The 25037-nt window shown below is 36.5% G+C and overlaps 1 protein-coding gene across 5 annotated transcripts in view; it reads right to left on the bottom strand.

Moving 5' to 3' along the window:
* The window catches only part of PPP4R4 (protein phosphatase 4 regulatory subunit 4), a 99789-nt gene that overhangs the window by 71990 nt on the left and 2762 nt on the right, over nt 1-25037 (bottom strand). The gene's annotated exons all lie outside the window — the stretch shown is intronic.

Raw genomic sequence — 25037 nt, 5'->3', positions numbered from 1 at the left:
CTCAGGAACACCGGGAGGAGAGGCTGCTGGAGAGCTGGACCCCGGTGGAGGGGTGGAAAGACGTGGATGGTTCCCCAACCAGCACAGGCCAGAGAAAGCGAAGGTTGTTGCGGCCCTGTGGGCTGGGAAGTGCTTGTTGAGGCCCTCACCCCCAGGTTGGGGAAGACTTGGAGCCCTCGTCCTGCGGAGAGGGCACACATTGTGGGGCTAACACACAGCCCTGGCGAAGGACTGTGGACTGTGGGGAATGGGCTCCATCCCTGATTAATGGACCGCTTGACTGTTTGCTTGGGAACGTACCACCATGTCATGGAACTGGCGGATGTTTGCTTTTGTGTCTCAACCAGCCGCCGTGGAGAATATGTGAGAAAGACTGGCTGTGCCCAGAAAGACTGGTGGTACCGTGAGAGCCCTGGCTGAGTCCAGGAAGTCTGGCTGTGCCCAGAGAGAGAGGCAGTGCCCTGAGAGGCCCTGGCTGTGCCCAGGGAGACTGGTGGTACCCTAAGAAGCCCAGGATGTCTGGCTGTGCCCAGAAGGACTGGTGGTGCTCTGAGAAACCCTGGCTGTGCCCAGACAGCCTGGCTGTGTCCTCCAGGCATCTTGCACAGGGCCCCTCGCAGAAGACGCTTGTTGCGTAAATTGTGAGGCGAGATCCTGTAGTGGTGGAGTGTGGGGACAGAGCCAGGAGTGCAGTTTCCAGGCTCTCGGCCTCACGTAGAAAGATTCTGGCTCAGCTACTAAAGGGCCATCAACTATGACTGGATGGCCATCAGCTGTGGCTAGTTGGCCGTCAGCTGTAACCAGTGAGCCATTGGCCACAAATATAACTGCCGTGGCTACGCTAGCAGCAAGTGGGGGCTAGCAAGAAGATGGTGGCTGAGCTGGCAAGCGCGGACTGCAGTTAGCCAAGGGGGTTGGTCGGTTGGCAGAAAAGCAGATGGCAGGCTGCGGATTGTGTGGCTCCTGCTTCCTGTGTCTCCAACCCAGCCACCAGTGAGATAAAGTGGTATGACTTCCCTACCTATGGCTCCGTGGGTGTTCCTTTTTGGCCTCACCATGTCCTGCATTCTTGTGTGGGGAGCGGGAGCAGAGGCCCCGCCTGCCACCCCGCGTGACTCCTTGCATGACAAATGGTGCAGCGAGCAGGTTCCCCTGCGTGACAGAGACATAGACAGTATTTTTCTAAAACTTATATGGAAACAAAATTAGAAGAGCTAAAAATTTTTTAAAAAGAGAATATAGTGGGATGAACCTGTCTGCTCAATTTTAAGACATTATGTTGCTACAATAACCAAGACTGCACAGTATTGGCAGAGGGACAGACACATAAATCAATGGAACAGAAGAGAGAACTCAGAAATAGACCTCCACAAATAAGCCCAACTGATATTTGACAGAGGTACAAAGGCAATTCAATGAAGGAAATACAGTCTCTTCAGCCAATGGTACTGGAGCAACTGGACACCAATAGTTAAAAAACAAACAGAAAACCTTGACCTAAGTCTCACATTAACTCAAAATGAATTACAGACTTACATCTTCCTAAAACCTAAAATTATAAAACTTTTAGAAAAAAATATAGGAGAAAATCTTCTAGATCTAGAGCTAACCAAAAGTCTGAAGGAAAAATTGATAAATTGGACTTCATCAAAATTAAAAACTTATGCACCGTGAAAAGACTCTGTTAAGAAGATGAAAAAAAACAAGCCACAGACTGGGAAAAAATATTTGCAAACCACATGTTTGACAAAGGACTAGGATCTAAGATACTAAAAAATAAAAACTCTCATTACATTGTTTTATGCACCTGAAACTAATAAAAAATGTTTTAAAAAAATAAAATTAAATAAAAAATAAAATTAAAATTCTCAAAACTCAACAGTATAAGCATACAAACCAATTGGAAAATGGGCAAAAGGTATTTTACCATAAAGGATGTACAGACTGTAAATAAGCATATGAAAAAGTATTCAACATCATTAACCATTAGGTAAATGTAAACTAAAACCACAGTGAGATATCACTACACTGACTGGAATGGCTAAAATAAAAAATAATGTCACCAAATGCAAAGAAACTGAATCACTCATTCATTGCTGGTGGGAATGTAGCCTGGAACAGCCACTCTAGAAAATAATTTGGCAGTTTCTTAAAAAACTAAACATGCAATAATATACAACCAAACGATTGCAGTCTTGGGCATTTATCCCAAATAAATGAAAGCTTATGTTCACACAAAAATAATCTATGGATGAATATTTATAGCAGCTTTATTTGAGCCAAAACACAAACAACCTATATACCCTTAAATGAGTGAATGGTTAAAGAAACTGGTACATCCACACCTTGGAGTGACACCCATCAAAAAGAAAGGAACAAAGAATTGATAGATGCCACAAAACCTGATGAATCTCCAGAGAATTATGCTTTGTGAAAAAAGCCAACTCCAAAAGTTACAGACTGTATGATTCCATTTATATAACATTCTTGAAATGACAAAATTATACAAACGGAGAACAAATTACATGATTTCCAGGAGTTAAAGTCTGGGTGGGGAAGAGGGAAATGGATGTGACTACAAAAGTGTAACATGAGGGGTCCTGGGTAATGGGAATTTACCTATCGTGACTGTATCGAGCCGGTATCTTGCCTATGCTATTGAACCATAGTTTCTCCAGATGTTACCACAGGGGAAGCTGGGGAAAGGGCACATGGGTATGTATCTGTATCACTTCTTACAACTACATGTGAGTCTATAATTATCTCAACATAAAAAGGTTACGTTTTTTTTTTAAAAATCAATCAATATTACAGATTTTTTTAAAAACACATATGAATGTCTCAACAGATGTAGAAATCTGACAAGCCCAACATTCATTCATGAGTTCAAACTCTCAATAAACTAGAAATAGAAGGGAACTTTTTCAACCAGATAACGGGCATCTATGAAAAACTTACAGTTAACATTGTACTTAATGGTGGAAGAATGAATGCTTTCTATGTCTCTTACTCTCCAGAACCATATCCCCAGTAAACTGTAATTTAAAAAAAAAAAAAGAATGAATCCTTTCTCCCTTGTCACTGTTACACTTACATCAACATTGTGTTGGCAGTTTGAGCCAGTACAATAGGCAATAAAAAGAAATAAAGGCTTATGGATTGAAAAGGAAGAAATTAAAATGTACTGTACAAAATAGCTAGTAGAACCAATAAGCGAATCAAGCAGAATGGCAGGATACAAGGTCAATATATAAAAGTCAACTGTATTTCTATATAGTAGGAAAGAAAAATCATAAAAAATAATTTAAATAGCAATTCAATTTACATTAACATGAGAATATGACATACATTTGGAAAATTTGGTAAAAGACGTGCAAGATCTGTACACCAGAAGTTGCAAAACATATTGAGAGAAATAAAGAAACCTGAATACATGGGGAGAGATTTAGCACTCAAGGATTAAAGACTCGATGCTGTAAAGATGTCAATTTTCCAAATTGAAGTATTCAACATGATCTGAATTTAAATCCCAGCAGGCTTTTTGTAGAAATAAACAAGCTTATTCTAAAAATTATACGAAAATGCAAAGAATTTAGAATAGCCAAAATGAATTTGAAAAAGAAGAAAGTTGCAGGGCTAATCCTATCTGGTTTCAATACTTTCTTATAAGGCTACAATAAACAAGATAGCATGGCACTGGTCTACGATAGGCACTAGTATATAGATCAATGCAAAAGAATAAAGAGAATAGAGAGTGCAGAAATCTACCCAAACATAAATGGGCAATTAATTTTTGACAAAGGTGACAAGTCAATTCAATGCGGAAATGATCATCTTTTCAACAAATGGTGCTGGAACAAATGGATAATCATATGCAAAACACAATGACTTTCTCCCCACCTGAAACATACACAAAAATTAACTCAAAGTGGATCACAGGCCTGAATGTAAGAGCCAACATTATAAAACTTCTAAAGGAAAATCTTAGCAGAAAATCTTAATGACTTTGGGTTTCACAAATATTTCTTAAACAGGACACAAAAGGTATAAATCATAAAAGAAAACACCAACAAAATGAACTTAAAATTAAAAACATTTGTTTTTCAAAGGGACTGTTACAAGAAATGAAAAGGCAAGCCATAGACTGGCATGTAATACTCGCAAGACATATATCTAACAAACAACTTGTATCTAGAACATATAAAGAACTCAAACCAAATAATAATAATGCCCAATAATAAATGGAGAAAAGATTTCAAAACTTTCATCAAAGCAAACATGCAAATGGCAAATAAACACATGAAAAAGATGCTAAACAAAATTAATCATTAGTCACTCAAAGTATCACCCCAATAAGAAACCACTACCTATCCACTAGAATGACTAACATTTATAAAGACTGAACATAGCAAATGTTGGCAAGGCTGAGGCAGCACACTCCCACACCATGGTGGGAATGTAAAATGGTACAAGCCCTATGGAAAAGTTTGACAATGTCTTAAAAGGTCACACATACACCTACCAAACAACATAGACATTCCACTCTTAGATATCTACCCAAGAGAAATTATATATATATATGTATGTGTGTGTATATATATGTATATATATACACATATATGTCCACAGAAATACCTGAACACAAATATTCATCACAGCTCTCTTTGTAATAGACAAAAACTGTAAATAACCCTAATATTCACTAACAGGCAGACAGATAATCAAATTGTGATATGTTCGTACAGTAGATTACTATTAGCAATAAAAATAAATGAACTGTTGATATACACAACATGGATGAATTTTAAAATAATTATGCTGAATGAAAGAGGCCATACTAAAAAGAATACATACTACTGTGTGATCCCATGTATGTAAAATTACAGAGAATGCAAACTAAACTATAATGACAGAAAGCAGATCAGTTGTTGCCTACGAATGAGGGGGTAAAAAGAAAGTTGGAATTACAAGCGGGCACGAGAAAACTTTCGGGGGTAATGAATACATTTATTATCTTGGTCACGTGAGGGTTTCAATGGCATATACGTATTACAAACACATCAGGCCATACATTTTAAATATGTGCAGTTCATTGTACATCAATAATACTTCAATAAATCTGTGCCAAATAAAATATATAAATACAAAAAGGAAGACAGGTAGAAGGGCATCTAGGAAGATGGAAGCAGTGGACATAGTTTTTGAAAATTCCTGAATTCCCCATAAAAACAGAACAATTAGGAGGGTAAAATTTAAAAATCATGCATGACATCTACAATATAACTAAATGATAAGATTTCCAACACAAACCCAAAATGTATTCATGTCTGGACAACAGCTAACACTGTGAATTATTCTATACACTCCAATAGCTGAGGAGTTCGATGAATCCATAGTAATATCTAAAGGGGCTGAAGTAGTCTAATCCCCATGCACTCTCAAAACATCTAGAACAAAAGTCCACATTGAAGACAAATTCTAGGAAATAGAATTCAAACTGAGCAGCACGAAACAACAGAACACAACTGAAACAGAAGGTCCAAACAAAGGTACTGTAGAGAAACAGAACCAATAAACCTCAGAAAGTAAGGCATCCCGTTTTTTGACATGACAAAAAAAGGAGGGAATCTAGAATCCTGAACCACACCTGCCTTTAAGGCTTATGAAACTAATTTCACATAAAAATGAGAAATACATAAGGATCATGATCAAATTCCATATATAGTTATTTTAAAAAAGAGAATGAGGACTGAAATAATAGTCTTAAAGACAATGAAAGACAGATGCCCCCAAAACAAATAACAATAACCTATTTCTCCAAAAGCAAAAAAAGAAAAAAAGTATTAAGAAAATGTATAAGATATGGGGAAAAGCACACGAATCATAACTATGAAAACTAAAAAATAATGTGACAGAACTCAGGAAAGAACTAGAAAAAAATATTTCAGAAAAGACTAAACTAGAAAAAACATAAGGGTGAATGAACACAATAAAGCATTAAGAAAACTAAAAGGTGAAAAGAAGAAAAATTTTAAATTAAAAACATTAAAAAGATTTGAAAGGAAAAAAAAAACTGAAAGAAAGTGATACATGAGACAGGCAAAGAAGATCCAACATACTTTAATAGAAGTCCCTAAAGAAGAAAACCAAAGCAGAGAAACCCTGAAAAAAAACTTATTTAAAAAAAAAAATTCTTTAATTGAAAAAAAAAAAGATTCAAAAGAGCACACCATATACCTGAGAAAAATCAATCCAGCATAACCAACACTGAGCTATATTGCTGGACTTTAAAGAAAAAGAAAAATCCTTTGGGCTTATGTAATTTCATTAACAATTGTCACCCCAATAAATAAATTTAAAAAAAAAATCCTTTGGGCATCCAAGCAAAATGAATGAATTACAGAAACAAAATCAGATTGCTATTCAACGCTGACAGCAATATTAGAAAATAATCTTTAGGTGGCACTGCTTACTGTAAACAGCGCATGAAAAAATATAAAAGAAAGTGAAGCTAAATTGTAATCACCAGAATTTCTATCAAACATAAATTACAGAAAGTAAATTTAGCTTTTATGTCTGGCCCTTCTCCCACCCATGAGGAAAATGGATATATCTGGGTGGTGTGTTGGGTATTACTGCTTAGCAGGAAAAGCAACTGGGTTAGCTAGTGATTCTCAGCCGGGAGTGCTCCCCCACCACGACCAAAGCATGTATGACAATGTCAGACGACATTTTTGATCAACACAGCTTGGGAGATGCTACTATAATCCAGTAGATGGAATCAAGGGATGCTGCTAAACATCCTACAATGCACAGGACAGCTGCCCACAACAAAGAATGTCAATGATTCAACAAGCAAATGTCTAAGAAACCCTGGTTTACGCAAAATAACTATTCGTTGAACCGGATGAAATTGCCAACATTACACAATTATGACCTTCAACAATGGCTATTGCATGTTTCAACTAATACATCAAGCTTAGAGGATTATCGGAGCCCTCAAGGCCACGTATACAGATTGGTAAACACGATATGCTGGAGTGAGCACGTATCAGAATCACCCCAGAGCACTTGTGAAAATTGCCCCCCACCCCCCCGAGATTCTGGGTCCGTAGCTCTTGGTGAGGCCTGACAACTTCTTTTCTAACAAGTTCCCAGGTGATGCTGGTGCTGCCGGCCTGGAGACAACACTCTGAGAGCTACCATGACAGAGGAAGAATGTGAAAAAAATAAATAAATAAAGGAGGAGACTGCGGATTCTTCAGACTCCTCAGTTTTCAGACTACATGAGTGGAACGAGCCAAGTGCACAGTAACAATTTGCCCACGCGAAGCAGAAGGTCCATCTGACGTGGACTGCCTGGGTTCACTGCTTCCCCTTCGTCAGGGCCACAGGGCTCCCTTCATAATTGTGATGTGAGACGTGAGTGGGTAAGAACAGTGGGCAGACGGGGGGGTAGCATGCAGTCTACTTAAGTGCACATTTGAGGTGGGTATGAGGGCCGCTTGGGATAGGGCTGTGTGTCAGACAATCAACATGGCGGAGAGCACACCTGGCTGTAGGGAAAGTAGGGTGCTGGGCTTCGTGCCTGGGAACTTCCTGGGGGCTGTGGACCTGCCGTTATCTATCTCCTGCTTACTTCGGTCGCAGTCACTATAAATAAGCCAAATGTGTGCCAATCTATGATACCAACCACTGCATGGAAGGAACCCAAAAACATCAGCATAGGTTTAAGTCAACAGTATAAAATTCGCTCTATTGCTATTCGATATGGTATATGTAATTTTAAAATAAAGGTTCAATCAATGTGTGTATACAGATAAATTTTTTTTTCTTTTTACAAAATAAACTTCCTAGACTTCAAAACCTGCAACTTTCAACTTGGGCACAAGGAACAATGATACAGGCTTGAACACGAGCTGCTCCCTTCTGCTCCAATTGTGCTATTCTTTGGGACATGTTCCTTTTCCAGGATACTCACTCAGAAACAAAAAGGACACAATCCCACTCAGCAAGCCGTTTCTCTAAAACTAAAAAGAATTGGGTTAATCATCTAATCTGTACGCTAGTGGCTAAAAAGGAAAGAGGAAGGAAAAAAAAAGACTAGTTAAAATAAATGAATTTAGGACAGCTATCTTTTAAATTCTAAATTAATGTTACTAATTATTTTATTCCCATTGGGAGATGCACTTATTTTAAAGAGCCATTTATAGTAATATCTTAAACCAATGAAAAACAAGTCAGTCCACTCAAACATTTTTTGCCATAATGAAGTTTCAGTCTTGTCATTCCAGCTCCTGCCACTGCCCTGGGTAATTTCATCATTCAGGTAAATGACGAATAGCTAGTTTTTGATTCCCTCTAATCCAGTGATATTTTTGCCCCAATTTTACTTTCCCCAATGTTTAGCACACAGTAAGAGCTCCACAAGTATTTGTGATTCAAACTGAATTTGTCTCCACATCAGCAACCGTTGTCAAAGGCTGGACCACATCATTGCCTGGAAATGCTCCATCTCTAGAATCTCAAACTCTATGATCTCACTTACTGCCCATAAACTTTTATCTTTCTATTCTTCTCTAGCTAAATCCATTTTTTTACCCTCGTCACATTTCTAATCCCTCAATTCTTTCTTATTCTCTAGTTTCTAATAAATTCTCCTAGTTTCCCTTTCTCCCTTACAGCCTGAAACTCCCTATTACTTCAATTACAGTCCCACCAGTGACCGTACTTCTTCATTTCTCCTCCTGCTAATAACAACAATAACAATAATAGGTAATATACTACCATGTTTCCCGAAATGAGACCTAGCCAGACAATCAGCTCCAATGCGTCTTTTGGAGCAAAATTCAGTATAAGACCCGGTCTTATTTTACTACAATATAAGACCAGGTAATATAATATAAAATATAATATATAATATAATACCAGATCTTATACTAATTTTTGCTCCAAAACATGCATTAGAGCTGACTGTCCGCTAGGTCTTATTTTCGGGGAAACACAGTATATCCTTTTACTGATAATTGCCACTATATCTTTCACTATCCCGATGCCATGTCAATGTAGTATTCAGAAGTTGCATGTTTATTGTGAAGAAGAGACAAATTCCTCTTTTGATTAAACCAGTATCATCAGTTATGTAGACCACATTTCTTCTGAATGGGTCTTCAACTTCATATCCAAAATTGAGTTCATTCTCCCCTTCCCTCTTTGTACCAACAGAGGTACGAACAGCTCTCTGATCCTCCAGTAACACCTTAGAATTATTTTACCCTTTCTTTGCCCCCTCACAGCCCACATCGAATCTTACAACAGTATACAAGATGGACTAATCCTCACTTGTCCTGGAGTGGAATGCACTTACTAAGGGGCACACACACCTGTTGCATTTATCTTTCCTTATTTTTGCTTTTGTATTGTTTATTTGGGATTTTTCCATATTGTATTTCAACATTCAGATTATATTTGATGTTAACTTCCATATGTTTTCAAGTAATATATAGCAAGATAATTATTAACATTTAGTTTCAATTATATATTAGCACGTGTGTGTGTGTGTGTGTGTGTGTGTGTGTGTGTGTGTGTGTGTATGCCAGGTCACAATTTAAAGTGTATTCTTTACTGTGAGTCATGGTAAAAAAAACTTAAAATCATTGTTCTGCAGTATTTTACAAAGAGTAAAAGGAAACATTACCAGGGTCTGCCCTAACTATATAAGCTATAGCAGGAATATTGAAAGGTATGTAAAATATGAGTTTAGGAATAACTATACAAATTTGGAAGATTTCTGGAAACACTGTAACCTCTCCTATTATTTTTTTTTAAATCAGCCTTTCTATTTCCCCATTAACCAATGGCAGTAAAAATCCTTTTAAAAAAGTACTTTTCAAAAATATATACACATAGCAGGGGAAAGAGTAGCTAAGAAGACTGGGTTTACATAGCAGCCAATCCAGCAAATGAGGAACCCAGGAGGGAAAGTAGAGTAGTAACTGACAGCTGTGGAAATCAGAAAATCCCTGGCACCTGCAGGAAGAAAGGATCGTAAACACTCATAGTTATCACAGGAAGGAGAAGGAACCCAAAGACTTAACCTCAGAAAACAGGTGGACTGATGTGTTCAATAACTCGGGCAGTATCTCTTCAGAACTTGCTGGGTGCCAGGCAGTGGTTCTGGAGTCTCCAACACCATCTAATTATGCTTTGGGCCCAGCCATAGAATTCGTCAGGCAACAACTATAAACTGAGTGCTTATTACACATGGGGCACTGAGCAGGTCACTGAGCCCTGGGCAGGGAGAAGGTGGAACAGACATCACGTGATCCCTGCCCTATTAGAGCTTCACAGTCACAGAAGACATGCATTAAAAACAACAACAAAAACCAATCAAATCATCCTAAGTGTGCAAAGACCTTTAAAGGAAAAGCACTATCAAGAACATCACTTACTTTGGAGGTCAAGGGAAGCCTTCCCGGAAGAGTTGTGACCTTAAAAATGAGTAGGAATTGGTGAAAAGTGGAGAAGGAACAATATGTTCAAACATCCCATGCTTGACAAGATTTATTCAATTACTTCATAACGATTTACTGAACACTTATGAATTGCCAGTCACTGTGTTCTAGAAGTAGAAAGAAAATAATAAAAACAAAGCACTCTGCTTCTGTGTATCTGAATTAGAGTAGGAGGAAGAAATGGCTTCTTGCAGAAATAAAATCGATAGGACTTGATATAAAACGAACTAATGAAAGAAAAACAATAGTACAAAATTATTCCCAGGCTTCCCTGCAGTGTGATTTAAAAGGATGGTCAGACTTTAATAACAAGTGGTGGCAAATTCAGATTTAAAATGATGACCTCAGCTTCAGGCACACTGAGTTTGAAAAACCAGTGAGACATCCTGGCAGAGACATCAAGGTGACATGACCCAGTCCGGGTCCAAAGTTGGGGAGAAAAGCCCACGGCTATAGCCACAGATTTGGAAATTATGTCATGGAGACAATAACTGAAATCTAGGAGTAAATAATTTGGCCCAGAAAGAGTCCCTAACATGATACTGTGGTTCCTCTCTGTTCATTTGACTGATATTATCACCACTGAAGCACTGAATCAGAAGTATGATACAAACAAATCAATTATAAAATTTAAATGGACATCAATCAACCAAAATTCAGTCTCGTAAAAGCTGTGTGAAATGATGATTGCTTTTCTCTAATGGAGTGCTGGAGTTAAAGAGAGCCTTAGAAATATATTTCACCTCCTCACATTGTGACAATGAAGAAACCAACACCTACAGAGATTCTGAAAGTTTCTCAAGGTCAAACAGCTAGTTATTGTCAGGGTTAGGATACTGTCTTCACAAAACAAGAATCTAATTAAAACTAAAACAAAAACAAAAAAAAAACCCAAACTACTGATCCTATAAGATGTCTCATGGGTTCCTAAATAACAATTAATTTATATTAAGTTCACACATATATTTTCTTCTTTAAAAGAAATAAAGTGAATTTTCTTCCTGAGGTTCCCTTGTAATTCAAGAACTATTTTAGACATTCATATCATTCCTTTTAGCAATATATGAATTACCTGTCCTCTAGTTATCTTACAAGAAAAAATGTTGTCTAAGGAAACACAATTGTCAATTTACCATATGTAATTCAATGAGTAAAGACTGATATATAAATAAATAATGAGTAAATTTACTCATATATATAAGCAAATAATGATATATATGATACATATACATATCTTAAAGATATATATTTAAGATATATATATATATATATCTTTAAGATATATATACCTTTCCTAGATATATAGATATAGATATAGATTTTAACATGTTGTCCACATGCTATTTGTGTGGGAATCATGAAGATATTAAGCAGTATAATAGACTTTTTAAATCACAATATGTAATGATTTTTACTATGAAATGATTATTCAATGAAATAACAAGCCATTCTATTCTTATTTAAACACTGTTTATCTACACAAAAGGATTGAGAGCAGCACACATATTTAAATATGAAAAATACTGAACATTTTAATATTTTATAGAAAACACTAGTCAAAAAAATCAGAGCCGACTAGTATACACTGAGTTGGGTGTTTTAACTAGATACAAGCAAATCCTTCTGACGGAGTAAAGAAAGAAGTGCACTAACACCCTGAGGCAAGTTAACAACTGGGGCAAGCCCTGAGTCAAGTTTACAGAGTCTCAGTGCAAGAAAGAATCTTAACAGCATGACTGGTACATCTCCCTCACTTTGCTGACAATACAGAGGAGCTAAATGATGTCACCAAGGTCACGCAGCTTTTAGTGGCTCAGTTCTATGTTTCTTAGCAACAAAATTTTTTTTTAAAACACAAGTTACAGTTCTCACTAACTGATAAAAAGAAATACAAAATTAGTCTAGAGAGTGATTATTATATACATATGCCCTTATAATAAATAAGAGACTAGAACTGAATAAAATATATGTTATTTTGGAACGTTAAAAAATATTTTCCTGAAAAAAAAAATAGGAGGCCACATCTATTTACCCACTATATCAAAAGAAATGAGTGTTTTCCAAAGAAAAAACACTGGAATTAGCAGGGGGTTTCTGCTAATCAAGGATTTGAAACTCAGTTTAACTAAACAAATGGGTTTTTTTTTTAATACTTATATCAGAAAACTACAGAAACCTAGCGAATGTTTCTATTTTGTAAAAGGAATATTTACTCTATTTAAATACCAGAGATAAGCAACAAGAAAAATTGAGGATACTCCAAGGTGTTTAACTTGTGACACTAAGTAGATGGTGGTGCCATTTATCTAAGATAAGTAGACAACCCACAATTGAGTAAGGATCTGAAGTAAATGATAGAGCTAACAATTCAGATAACTGGGGGGGGAGGGGACATTAAAAGCAGAAAGAACAGCATGTGTAAAAGCCCTAAGGTAGATGTGTACTTGGTATGTTTAATGAACAGCAAAGACAGCTGGAGCACACACCAAGCGAAGAAGGAAATTGTAAGAAATGAAATCAGAGCTGTTAATGGGGAAGGAGGGGGAGGTCATAGAAATCAAACAAAGCACATTCTCAAGCCATAATGGAACTAGAAATCAGTAATGAACAAAATCTGGAAAAATCCTCCAATATTTGGAAATTAAACAAAACTCTTGTAAATGACTCATGAGTCAAAGAAGGAGTCTCGAGAGAAAATGTTTTTAGTTTTTCAATTAAATCATAATGAAGACACAAAATATTAAAATCTGTAGGATGCAGCTAAAGCAGTACCTGGAGAGAAATTTACAGCATTATAATGTATATATTAGAATAGAAGATCTAAAATCAATAACCTAAGCTTCTACCTTAAGAAATGAGAAAGAGAATGCAAACAAGCAGAAGAAAGGAAATGATACATATTAGAACAAAACTCAATGAAATTGAAAACGTAAAGTAATTCCAAAATAAAAATTATTTTTTAAAAAACAGTTAAAGGGCAAAAGAAGATATGCTGTGTAAACACTAACCAAAAGAAAGCTAGAGTGAGTTATATTAATATCAGATAAAGTAGACTTCGAAACAAAGAATATTTCTAGAGATAAAAACATTACATAACTATAAAGGGGTAATTCACCAAGAAAACATAATAATCTTAACTACCCTGTTTCCCCGAAAATAAGACCTAGCCAGACAATCAGCTCTAATGCGTCTTTTGGAGCAAAAATTAATATAAGACCCGGTATTTTATATTATGTTATATCATATTATATCATATCACTTCCTATTATATAATACCCGGTCTTATAGTAAAATAAGACCGGGTCTTATATTAATTTTTGCTCCAAAAGACGCATTAGAGCTGATTGTCCGGCTAGGTCTTATTTTCAGGGAAACACAGTATATATGCACCTAACTACAGATATCAAAATATATGAACTGGTAGTAAAAATGATAGATTTGAAAGAAGGAATAGACAAGTCCACAAGAATGGAGACTTTAATACTCCACTCTGTAGTCAATAGAACAAATAGAAAATATCCTTAGAGATGCAGAAAATCTGAAAAATACCGTCAACCAACTTGACCTGTTTGACATTTTTAGAACACTACACCCAACAACAATAGAAGACACATTGTTTCCATGTGTTCATGGAATATTTACCAAGATCCACATGTTCTGGCCAAAAAACAAACCTCAGCAAATTTAAAAGAACTGAAGTCAAGCAAAGTATGTTCTATTGAGACAGGTTAGTTAATATGACATCAGGCAGTTAGGAATTCCCTGGTAGACTGAGCAGAAACTAAAACTGACCATATATTCCAAGTCTCAAGATAACCTGCTCCTGCAAGGTAAAAACCTTAATCGTATACTCTGGGGCAACGGGAACATTTCCAAAGTCTCCCTTAGGCTGGAGCAGCAGAGTGGATCTGATAAACATCATACTGGTGGGCACCAGCATTCCAATATTCCCCTCCCGGGTAGAAACAGAAATATAAAAGTAAAGCTTTTTGCCTTAGCTAGTGGGCTTCCCAGTCTCGGGTACCCCCTCCCGCTTGGGAGCTGTGACCTTTCCTGTTGCTTTAATAAACTATCTTCCTTTGCAACTCTTTGCCTCTCCCTGGTCCGTGTGTGTCCATTCCGGCTTCACACGATCCCAGCCCACACCCAGAAATTGCCCGCGAATCCTACATCACTATGACCATTACAGAATTAAACTAGAAACCAATAGCAAGAAGATATCTGGAAAAATCCACCAAATAACTGGAAAATTATGTGAGGTACATATTCTGCCCAAAAGTTATTCAAACCAAATCTACAATGTACAGAGCTCGTTAAAGAAAATATTGTTTTGTTTATTGCAGCAGTTTACACAATAGCCAAGATATGGAAACAACCGAAATGCCCATCGGTAGATGACTGGATTAAGAAGCTGTGGTACATTTATACAATGGAGTATTACGCAGCCATAAAGAAGAAAGAAATCTTATCATTTGCAGCAACATGGATGGATCTAGAGAACATTATGTTAAGTGAAATAAGTCAGAAAGAGAAAGACAAGTACCATATGATCTCACTTATATATGGAATCTAAAGAAAAGACTATGTGAATGAACTAATCAGAAACAGTTTTGGGGACACAAAGAAAAAACCGAGAGTTGTTAGATGGGTGTGGGGGGGGGGGTTGGGGATAAGGGGAAAGGTGAAGGGATTTGGAAGCAGCTGGTAACCACAAGATGGCCTCAGGGTTTTTTTGAAAATTAATTTGGGGAAGGTATTCAATAATGTTGTAAAGATTTTGTTGGGTATCCAATGGACATGCGTCCTATTTGGGAGACCACCTCAGGGATACTGTGGATACCTGATCATGGCATTGTACAACAGAAGCTAAACATTAATGAATGCCAACTATAATTTTATATATATAATGTGATGGTTCAGTGTGAGGTCGGAGGGATAGTGGATGGGGGGAGGGGGGTTCACAGTGTGAGGGATATAAATGATGAACGTCTAAGTATTACCTTGTCTTGTACACCTGAAACTAATAAATAACAAAAAAAAAAGAAAGAAAGAAAAAAAAAAGAAAATATTGTTCAACTGATGTATTTTATTTCTGCAAAATGAACAATATTTTTGGTTTTATTATAATATTGCATCTAATCCTTCATGAAACACAGGCACTTTCTGAATTATGAGTATCTACCTTACAAATGACCCTTTTAAAAAAAAAAGCTTTGAACCTGTTCACCTACCCGAGGAGCTTCTGCGCCTTCTGGGACATCCATTAGCACGGCCACATGGATGAAATAAGAAATTGGAGTTCAACATCTCTTCCTTTTCTTAGAATTGAGGATAGCCTGCTGAAGCAACGTGGAACCTTAATTTCTATTGGGCCCAACCCATAATATCACATGGAGGAAAGAGGAGGGAAGAGTGCTGAAGAACTTAAGTGACTTGAATGTGATCACAGAGACAGACGCCAGGTCCCCTGGTTTTCAAAATAGCAAACTGGCTCTTTCAATTGCACAACATAGCTATATGGGGGAAAAATTAACTTCAACCCTTACCTTATACCCTACACAGAATTTAACTGGAAATAGACCACAGACCTAAAATTAAGAGCTAAAACCTTAAAACCTATAAAAGAAAACAGGGAGGGAAACCTTAATGACCTAGAATTTGGCAAAAAAAATCTTAAATATAACACAAAAAGTACTATCAAGGAAAAAAATCAATAAATTAGACCTCATCAAAATTAGACCACAGCAAAGTAAAAAAACCTTTGCTCTTTGAAAGATACTCTTATAGAAATTAAAAGGCAAGCCACAGACTGGGAGAAAATATTCGTAAAGCAGATATCCAACAAATGGGCCAAAGGTTGAACAGACACTTCACCAAAAAGAATATATGGCTGGCTCATAAATACAAGTAAAGATGCTCAATGTCCATTGGTCATTTGGAAAACCCAATGACAAGTACAATGAAATACCAGTAACTAGACCACTAGAAATACCACTAGAATGGCTTAAAAATAAAATGACTAAACACACCAAGTATCAGCAAATATAAGGAGCAACTCAATCTCTCATCCACTGCTGGTGGGAGTGTAAAATTGCACAATCACACTGGAAATAGTTCAGCCATTTCTTAAAAATGTAAACATATACCTACAGTACGACCCAGCTATTCCACTCCTAGCTGTTTATCAGAGGGGAAGGAAGGTGCATGTCCATACAAAGATTTGTACATGAATGCTTACAGCCATTTAGTTTGTAATAGCCCCAAACTGGAAATTACCCAAATGTCCATCGATTGACAACTGGATAAGTAAAATGTGTTATATCCTTACAATGGAATAATTATCAATAATAAAAAGGGATAAACTATTGATATATGCAACATCATGAATGAACTTCTAAATAATTATGTTGCGTAAAGGAGCCAGACTAAAGAGTAGCTACTGTATTTCTATAAAATTCTAGAAATTGCAAACTAATCTAGAGTGACAGAAAGCAGATCAGTGGTTGCCTGAAGTAGGTGAAGGGATCAGAGAAATGGGAGAAAATATTACAACGGGGCACAAAGTTTCTTCTGAGGGTGATGGATATGTTCATTATCTTAATTGTGATGATGGCTTAATGGGTATATACATGACAAAATTAATTAAATTGCACACTTTAAATATGTGCAGTTTAGTGGATATCAATTATACCTCAATAAAATGGTAGAAAAGAAAAACATACAAAAATATATATGAACTCACCATATGACACCTAGTATTCCATTTTTAGGCATTTATCCAAGAGATATGAAAACGTATGTCTACATTCCAGAACAGAAAAACCCAATCTATGGTGACAAAAGGCAGATCATTGGTTGCCTAGGGTCAGGCTAGAGGATTAACTGCAAAGGGGCATCATCTGGAGAGAAAACTTTATAACCACATGGAGTTTCTGGATGGGAATTTTCCTATACATCCAAAGTAAAATATGTTCTGAATTGCAAACAGATGATTTCAAAGGCCAGTTATCCTTTACTGAACACAACTAGGCACCAAGCACTGTGCATACAGTATGTGCCCTCTACATACATTTCCTCTCATCTTCTTAACAATCCCACACTGTAGATATTATTATTCCCAGTTCAGATTAGGAAGCTTGGACTAGGAGAAGATAAGCAACTTAACCAAGGTCTCTCAGTAAGTAAATAAGCAAGGCTGAGGCCCCCAAGAATAAATCTGGATCTGTCTTCATATAAAGTATGTATTTCTGACACAACACACTGCCTTCTCAACGCCCGACACACTTATTAATTGGGGATGACTTCCATGCTGTTGACATTTAAGAAAAATGCATTTGCTTCCTTAAACGGGTACTTCCTTGAACACAAGTATTTGCTGGTACAATGCCATTCACTCCTCAGGGGGTACCTAACAAATAAGTACTCAGTAAGCATTTTGTATGTTTAAACCTAAGATTTATCCTAAAGTAACTTTTAGTTGCATTTCAAATCTTCTCCATTACTAACATCTCTTATTTGGATGGAAAATTACACTATAAGGGACATCCATAGGTGAGGATATAATAGCTTTTGTAATTATTTCTGACATGTGCACCACATACTAAAGGACGAAGCCACAAGTGGTGACTGAAGAATTAAGCCTGAAAACTGCTCCATGCCTCCCACCTGTTCAATGGGTGGGAGGCATGTGACCCTAATTCTAAGATATTTACGATTTTTACCAGTTGGTACAGCCAGCACCTTAATTCACAATTGACTACTAAGAAACCACTACACAACTCAACAAGATAGTGAGCCAAGGAACACAACTCCAAATTTTTACCAGGAACTAATAGCTATGATTTGGGACAAAAGACAATCTTCCTGTATCTCACTTAGCTACTTTCCAAGGGTCAGTATGAACTAATTGTTCATGAAAATACACATGCACACATACATACATGCATTTATAATATGCACATACATATATGTTATGGTTACACTGCAGTTACATAACCCACCTTTTATTCAAATCTGTAAAATCATTCATTTTGATATTACTTTATAGTGTTTTATCATAGAAATTTGTAGATATTTTAAGTAGGTAATCAAACAGCTATACTAAAGAAAACTGCTCAAATCTGTCAGAATCATATCATTTTATTAAGCTCTAGGTCTTTCCAAGAGATTATATGGGTTGCCTTTACATTGATGAAAATAGTTTACTTTTAGGCGTTTCCTACAGATCGCATGAGAGCATTCTGCTTTCCACTGATGTCATAGACAGAGCCTTCCGAAGCTTCAGTAAATAGGAGAAAAGAAGCAAATGCCTCCCATCGTTGTTCTCTAACAAAAGCCAAGGAAAAAGAGATGGGAAGTAGTCTCTAAATCCCTTATATTCAGAGACCCAGTACTTTTCCAAAACAGGGGAATTCAGGGTTTGCCAAGACTTAAGTAATTTGGCCTCAGTGATAACGGAAGATATACAGCTGGAATCCATTATGTATTCTTCTTAATACGTGAAACAGTGATCTCTCTATCCTAAAACATGAAAATGAAGATGCTTCCGATTTCTACCTACAAAGGCAGGCCATTTGTGCATCATCTTCACAGAAGATGGTAACTTGCATTTTTTTTTTAATGGGACCTCTAAGGATCATTATAAGTGCAGCAACTGAAGGTGGTACTCCTAAAATAAGAACTTCCAACCAAGGGTCTTCTAACCAAACAGTCTAGCGGTATAAAGACTAATTGTAAAAACTTACGGAAACTGTCTTTCTTGTAGGAAAAGAAAAAAGATGATAGAAGTAAATCATGCACAGAAAAACAGAAACTTCTATGGGCTATGAAGTAGCTATTTCATTATTGATATGCTAGAAATTCATGTACTATGTAAAGTCTGTCACTTTTGCTTCCTAAGAAATACAGGCTGGAATCACTCAGACAGTGCTGGTAGAGGTATAAAGTGGTACAAGCACACTTTGGGAATTGTTTAACAATATCTGTTAAGATGGACATATGCATATGCTACGACCGATAACTCTATTTTTATGATGATACCCAAAAGAAACTCATACATACTCATATGTTCACCAAAAAGCTTGTACATGAGTGTTCACAGCAGCATTATTTATGATACCCAAAAACTGGAAACAAGCCAATGTCCATCAGCAGTAGAATGAATCAATGGTGGTATAGTCATATAATAGAATACTGTACATCAATGAGAATGAACAATCTATTTTTCCATGAAACAAAAAGGACAAATCTTTTTTTTAAGGCTGAACAAAAGAAGCTAAACACAAAACAGTACATTACATGGTCCCTACTACATAAAGTGCAAAATCAGGGAAACTAATCTGTGGTGTTAGAAGTCAGGATAGTAGTTACCCTTTGCAGGAAGTGTGGGGAACTGGACAAGGCCGTACAAAGGGAGTCTCCTAGGCTAATACTACAGAGTATGCTCTATTTATTAATGCAGGTGCTCACTGCATGCATGTGTTCACTTGTGAACATTCAACGAGCTGTGTATTTATCATTCCTGCACATTTCTGCATATGTTCAGAAAGTTTGTTTTAAAAAAACAAAACAGAAGCTTATGAAAGTACCTCTTAACTGAGATTCTTTTTTTTTTTTTTTGGTATATAAAGGTGAAAGAAGAATAAACCAGACCATGGACAAGACCAAACTCAAAAACAAGAGGGAATATCATATCCAAGGAGGGAGCAAAATCATCACAGTGCATGCTTTGACAGGGGGATAGCATACCTCTCAACAAGGTGTCAAAAGACTGCCATAGGCGAGCTGAAAGCTCATGGCTAATAGGCTACTCTCTAGAATACCCACAGACTTCTGCTCTCACTAGCTGAGTGGCAACCAAGAGTCAGCTGTGTTTGTTCCCAAATATAATAGTTTATCCCAATTTCACCTGATATTGCAATTACATAAGTTAGTTAAATATTATATAAACATGTAAATGCAAAAAGAGTGTTTCTATGAAAACTAAGAGGAAAGTTTTAGAAAAACTCAATAAAGTTGCCAAAGAAAATTGCTATTGAAATAGGAAGAATAAGACAACTTGCAAAAAAAACAATGAGAAATCATAAAGGTCCAGGACCATGCTTTCAGACTGCTTCATAAGCATCTTTCAGTTCTCACTAATCTTTAAATAAACTTGAACTTGACATTGTAAATGCACTGTGGGGACGATTTATGCAAGAAAGAGGATTCTGAACTATAATCATACTCAAAGAAAAGGTAGTGGACCTACATCATAAACAAATATATATATATATAATATTAAAATGAAATGTTGAAGGTATGTATCATTTTTATGATTCCCCATGTTAACCAATATTTTTGGATTTATCCATCCCAATTGTGAGGGATTAAATAGGCCTTTCCTGTACATCACTCAAGAAAACTGGGCAAGCAATACTGGCCACTCAAGACTGACTATCCCTCTCCTTTTGCTCTCTCTCTCCCTCTCTCTCTTCTTTCTCCATCTCTCTCTCTCTCTCTCTCTCTCTCTCTCTCTCTCTCTCTCTCTCTCTCTCTCTCTCTCACACACACACACACACACCCCTTATACACCTCCTCACTGAAACAGTATAAAAGGCAGAAGGGATGAAAAAACAGTCAAGACAATAGTGAAAGTAAAAGAAGTGTAGGTATATAGAAGATCTTCGAAATAAGGGCATGTAAGGAGTTTTCACGCGACTTTTCACATTTGCAGAACAAATAGGATAGGTATTTTTAAAAGATAAACAATCAAATGTAAGAGAGTAGCAAAGCTTATCACTGGAGTTCTTCCTCACTACCTCATTGCTACCATATTCCAGTCGTGAATGCAAGAGTTCCCAGATGTGATTAGCAATAGCCACAGTTTACAGCACTTTTATTTCCAGATTTGGCTGCAGAAAACTCACTCTGTGATATCACTAGGGGGAGCACTTTCGCCTTAAAAAAAAAAAAAAATGATGGGAAGAGAAAGAAAAGGGGAAATGTTCAAAAAGATTCACTCTAATCCTGACTCTCCCTGAAAGGTAAAGTGCAAAATGTTTTAAAATTCACAGTGCCAATTGAAAACTAGTGACAAGTGACTGTAAAAAGTAAGCAACCTAAAAGTTAGTTCCGGTACATTAACCCATCAACACATTGAATACATAATGTAAATAGCAAATATTGCTTAAGATCATTTGGTAAAAATATATATATATAAATCTGTAAACAAGCTGATCTTGTTATCACTCAGTTTAAAATGCTTAATTATAATTTGTGAAGATTCTGGTTTCTGATAAATACTACTAGTAAAGGAAGTTAATAGATTTTTATCACAAACGTCAGTGATTTCACTTGCCTGTTTGTTCAATTATTGGAAGGCAAAATTAATACTTTTATCCACTTTTAAAAGTCTGAAATGTATCTTGAGCACCTAAGAAGCAAGGAAGTAGGGAAAGGGGAAAGGTCACAGAAGAGAATTAACATTAATTGGGTACCTATTCTGTGGCAGGGGCCATAAGCAACAACCTGGGGAAACCAATTATTATTTCTATTTACAGGGGAGAAACCGGGGCTTAACAACCAGAAGTAACTTGTCCATGGTCACACAAGTAATAAATGGTGGAAGAGGATATAACCTAAATCTGTCTGATTGTATTTCCTATGATACAAAAAAAATCAGAAGCTGCTTAATCCATCTAACATTTTGGTCATCGTAAAAAAAAACAAATATACTTTATTCTATTAAAAGGTATATATTTATATCAAAGCAAAGATCAAGAAAGAACCAAAACAGCAACAACATAAAATTGGCTTGACCTAGAAGAACTTACAATCTATTAAGGAAAGGAGAGAGAGAGAGAGAGAGAGAGAGAGAGAGAGAGAGAGAATGAATACAAAGTAGTGATTCATTACTAGTTGATGGGTGCAAACACTGTGTTTTGGGAGCTCAAATAAGCCTGGGATCCATGTGGTTTCAGCAGTTAGGAAAGGCCTTATGAAAGATGCAGGATTACAGCTGGATCCTGGGGGTGGAAAGTGTTGGCTAGATATAATGAAAGGTTATCCCAGGATGGGGAAAAGCAGAGTTAAGGATGAATGCAATGTATGTGAGTAACAGTGAAGAGACCAGAATGACTGCTTCAAAGAGTGAAGGACTGAGTGGAAACAACCCAAGTGCCCACCAACTGATGAACGAACAAAACGCGATGTACCCTCACAATGGAATACTATTCATCAATAAAAAGGAATAAAATACTGATACGTGCTACAACATGGATGAAACTTGAAAACATGCTCAATGAAAAAAGTCAGTCACAAAAGGCCACACATAATATATAATTTCATTTACATGAAATGTTCAGAATAGGCAAATCCACAGAGACAGAAAGTAGACTAGTGGTTCCCAAAGGTTGAGAAGGTTGGGAAGAAGTGGGGAGGAACTGCTAACAGGCGCAGGGTTTCTTACCGGGGTAATGAAAATATTCTAAAATCGATTGTGGTGAGGGTTGCACATTCTGAATACACTAAAAAGCACTGAACACTACACTTTAAATGGGTGAACCATATGGCATATGAACTACATTCCAATCAAGCCATTAAAAAAATGTGACGGCCTAGTGGGACACCACATTGTACCGCTAAGATGGAGTCACTTAAGCCAAGCGTAAGGGTCTGCAATTAATCTGATAGGCAATTAGAGATATGAGTAAAGATTTACCTAGTGAAAGCACAGTATGCATGCTTAGGATTCTTCGCTAACAAAATAATTCACATGTTTTAAGTACATTGCTAAAATATATACCAAAATCTCAAATAAGAGACAGAACAGGAAAAAGACGTTTGGTATGATTTTGAATAATCCACAAGCTGTGACTATTAGGAAAAGTAGTTTTGCTTCAGTGTTAAATGCCACAGATGGGTATATCAGCATCTTATTTATGCAAAAATACAAATTCATCTGTGTCAAATCTTTAAATACCATAATGTTCCAAACTTAATTGTGAAAATAGCATTAATTAATAAGTGATCTGCCATACTTTAGGGTAAGAGAATGAACACTGTAATTTGTTTTTCATTGGATGACGGTGTTCTGTATATGATTTTTTAAAAAATATTAGGTTCAATTTAAATGGTATCAGAATCTCCACTAATATAAAGCATTTCCTACTGACATTTGCACATTTGAGTCTGAATTCTAATTTAACATAATATTCCAAAAGTTTTAAGAGAGCTAAAGAAACAAATCTAACATTCAAAAGCAGAGAGAAAAAAATAAAAAATAAAAAAAATAAAAATAAAAATATTACATACAAAGGAAAAGGTAAAGCACTAAAAAATAAACCTGAAAATCCGAGGGGAGGGGAAACAGAACTCAGTATTAGGCTCTACAGCATTGGAGAGTACAAATTTTCAAAAGGCAAAAAATTACATTTTAAACAGAAGGGGCAGTACCTGAGAGCAGATAAGGCTTTAACAGAGGCAAAGTTTGGAACATGTATACAATTGGACACCCTCCCCTGAATCCCATGGAAGAAAGAACCTTTCAGGCAGTCTTAGTGTTATCCCTTCAGAAGCTGGCCTAAAGGGGAAATCCCACTTTCCCCCAGGAGGTGGTGAGATGGTAGAAATACAAAAGAAGAACTCAGCCGGAGAAGCCATACACAACCAAACTAGTGTTTGCCTTCTCAGTCACCTTGCAAAGCTCCTTCAAGGTAGATGAGCCACAAGAAACTAAAGGAGATATCAGATCTCTTTTAAAATTCTCTTGTCTAAAAATGAGAGGACCCATCTGTCTCTATCAGGGCTTTGTAAGTTCCAGGACTGGATGTGTCTGTTATGTTCTGTGTCTGAGAAATACAGACAACTCAGAAGACCTGGTTCGCTAACAAACAATAAAAGCAAAATAGAAAACAAATAAGCTATCCTAAAAAAGAAGCCTTGTCACTGATCTCTAGAATACGGTATCTGCTGTCGCAAGTAAGTAGAGCAAGACTCTCCATTTCCTAATTGTAAGCCAGCATTTATACAAAGAAAAGCATTCAGTAGGAGTGAATAGGAACTTATTTCAAATCATTAACTGCTGGATGTTAAAACAAACTTATCCAAACTTTCATCAATCGTCTACCTACTCCAAACAAAGAACTGTGGGAAAAAGCAGATGTTTACAAGGATTGTTCACCATTTTGGAAATGTTAATTATTAAGAAATAAAGTACTTAAAATATAACAATAAAATATCAAAATAGGTTAAGTGTTGGAATATTCTCTATTAAACACCAAAAACACATGCTACTAATTCATACATAAATAAAAGTTTTCTTTACACAGGTAGAAGTGGTAAAAGCAGCTACCAAATAACACAAAAAGAACATGAACATAAGGTCTAAGAGCTAGAAACACTTTAAAGTGATAGAATTATCGGAAAGAATGGTCTAAATTGTAAGCATGCTAAAATTCTTATTAAACTAAGGACAGAAACACAAGATGCCACTCACTAATAGGCTAAAAAATAATTTTTTTAAATGGACATATTGAGACAGAA

This window comes from Rhinolophus hipposideros, assembly GCF_964194185.1.
Source record: "Rhinolophus hipposideros genome assembly, chromosome: 5".
In the NCBI taxonomy this organism is placed as follows: Eukaryota; Metazoa; Chordata; class Mammalia; order Chiroptera; family Rhinolophidae; genus Rhinolophus; species Rhinolophus hipposideros.
This window is presented reverse-complemented; position numbering and strand designations above follow the sequence as displayed.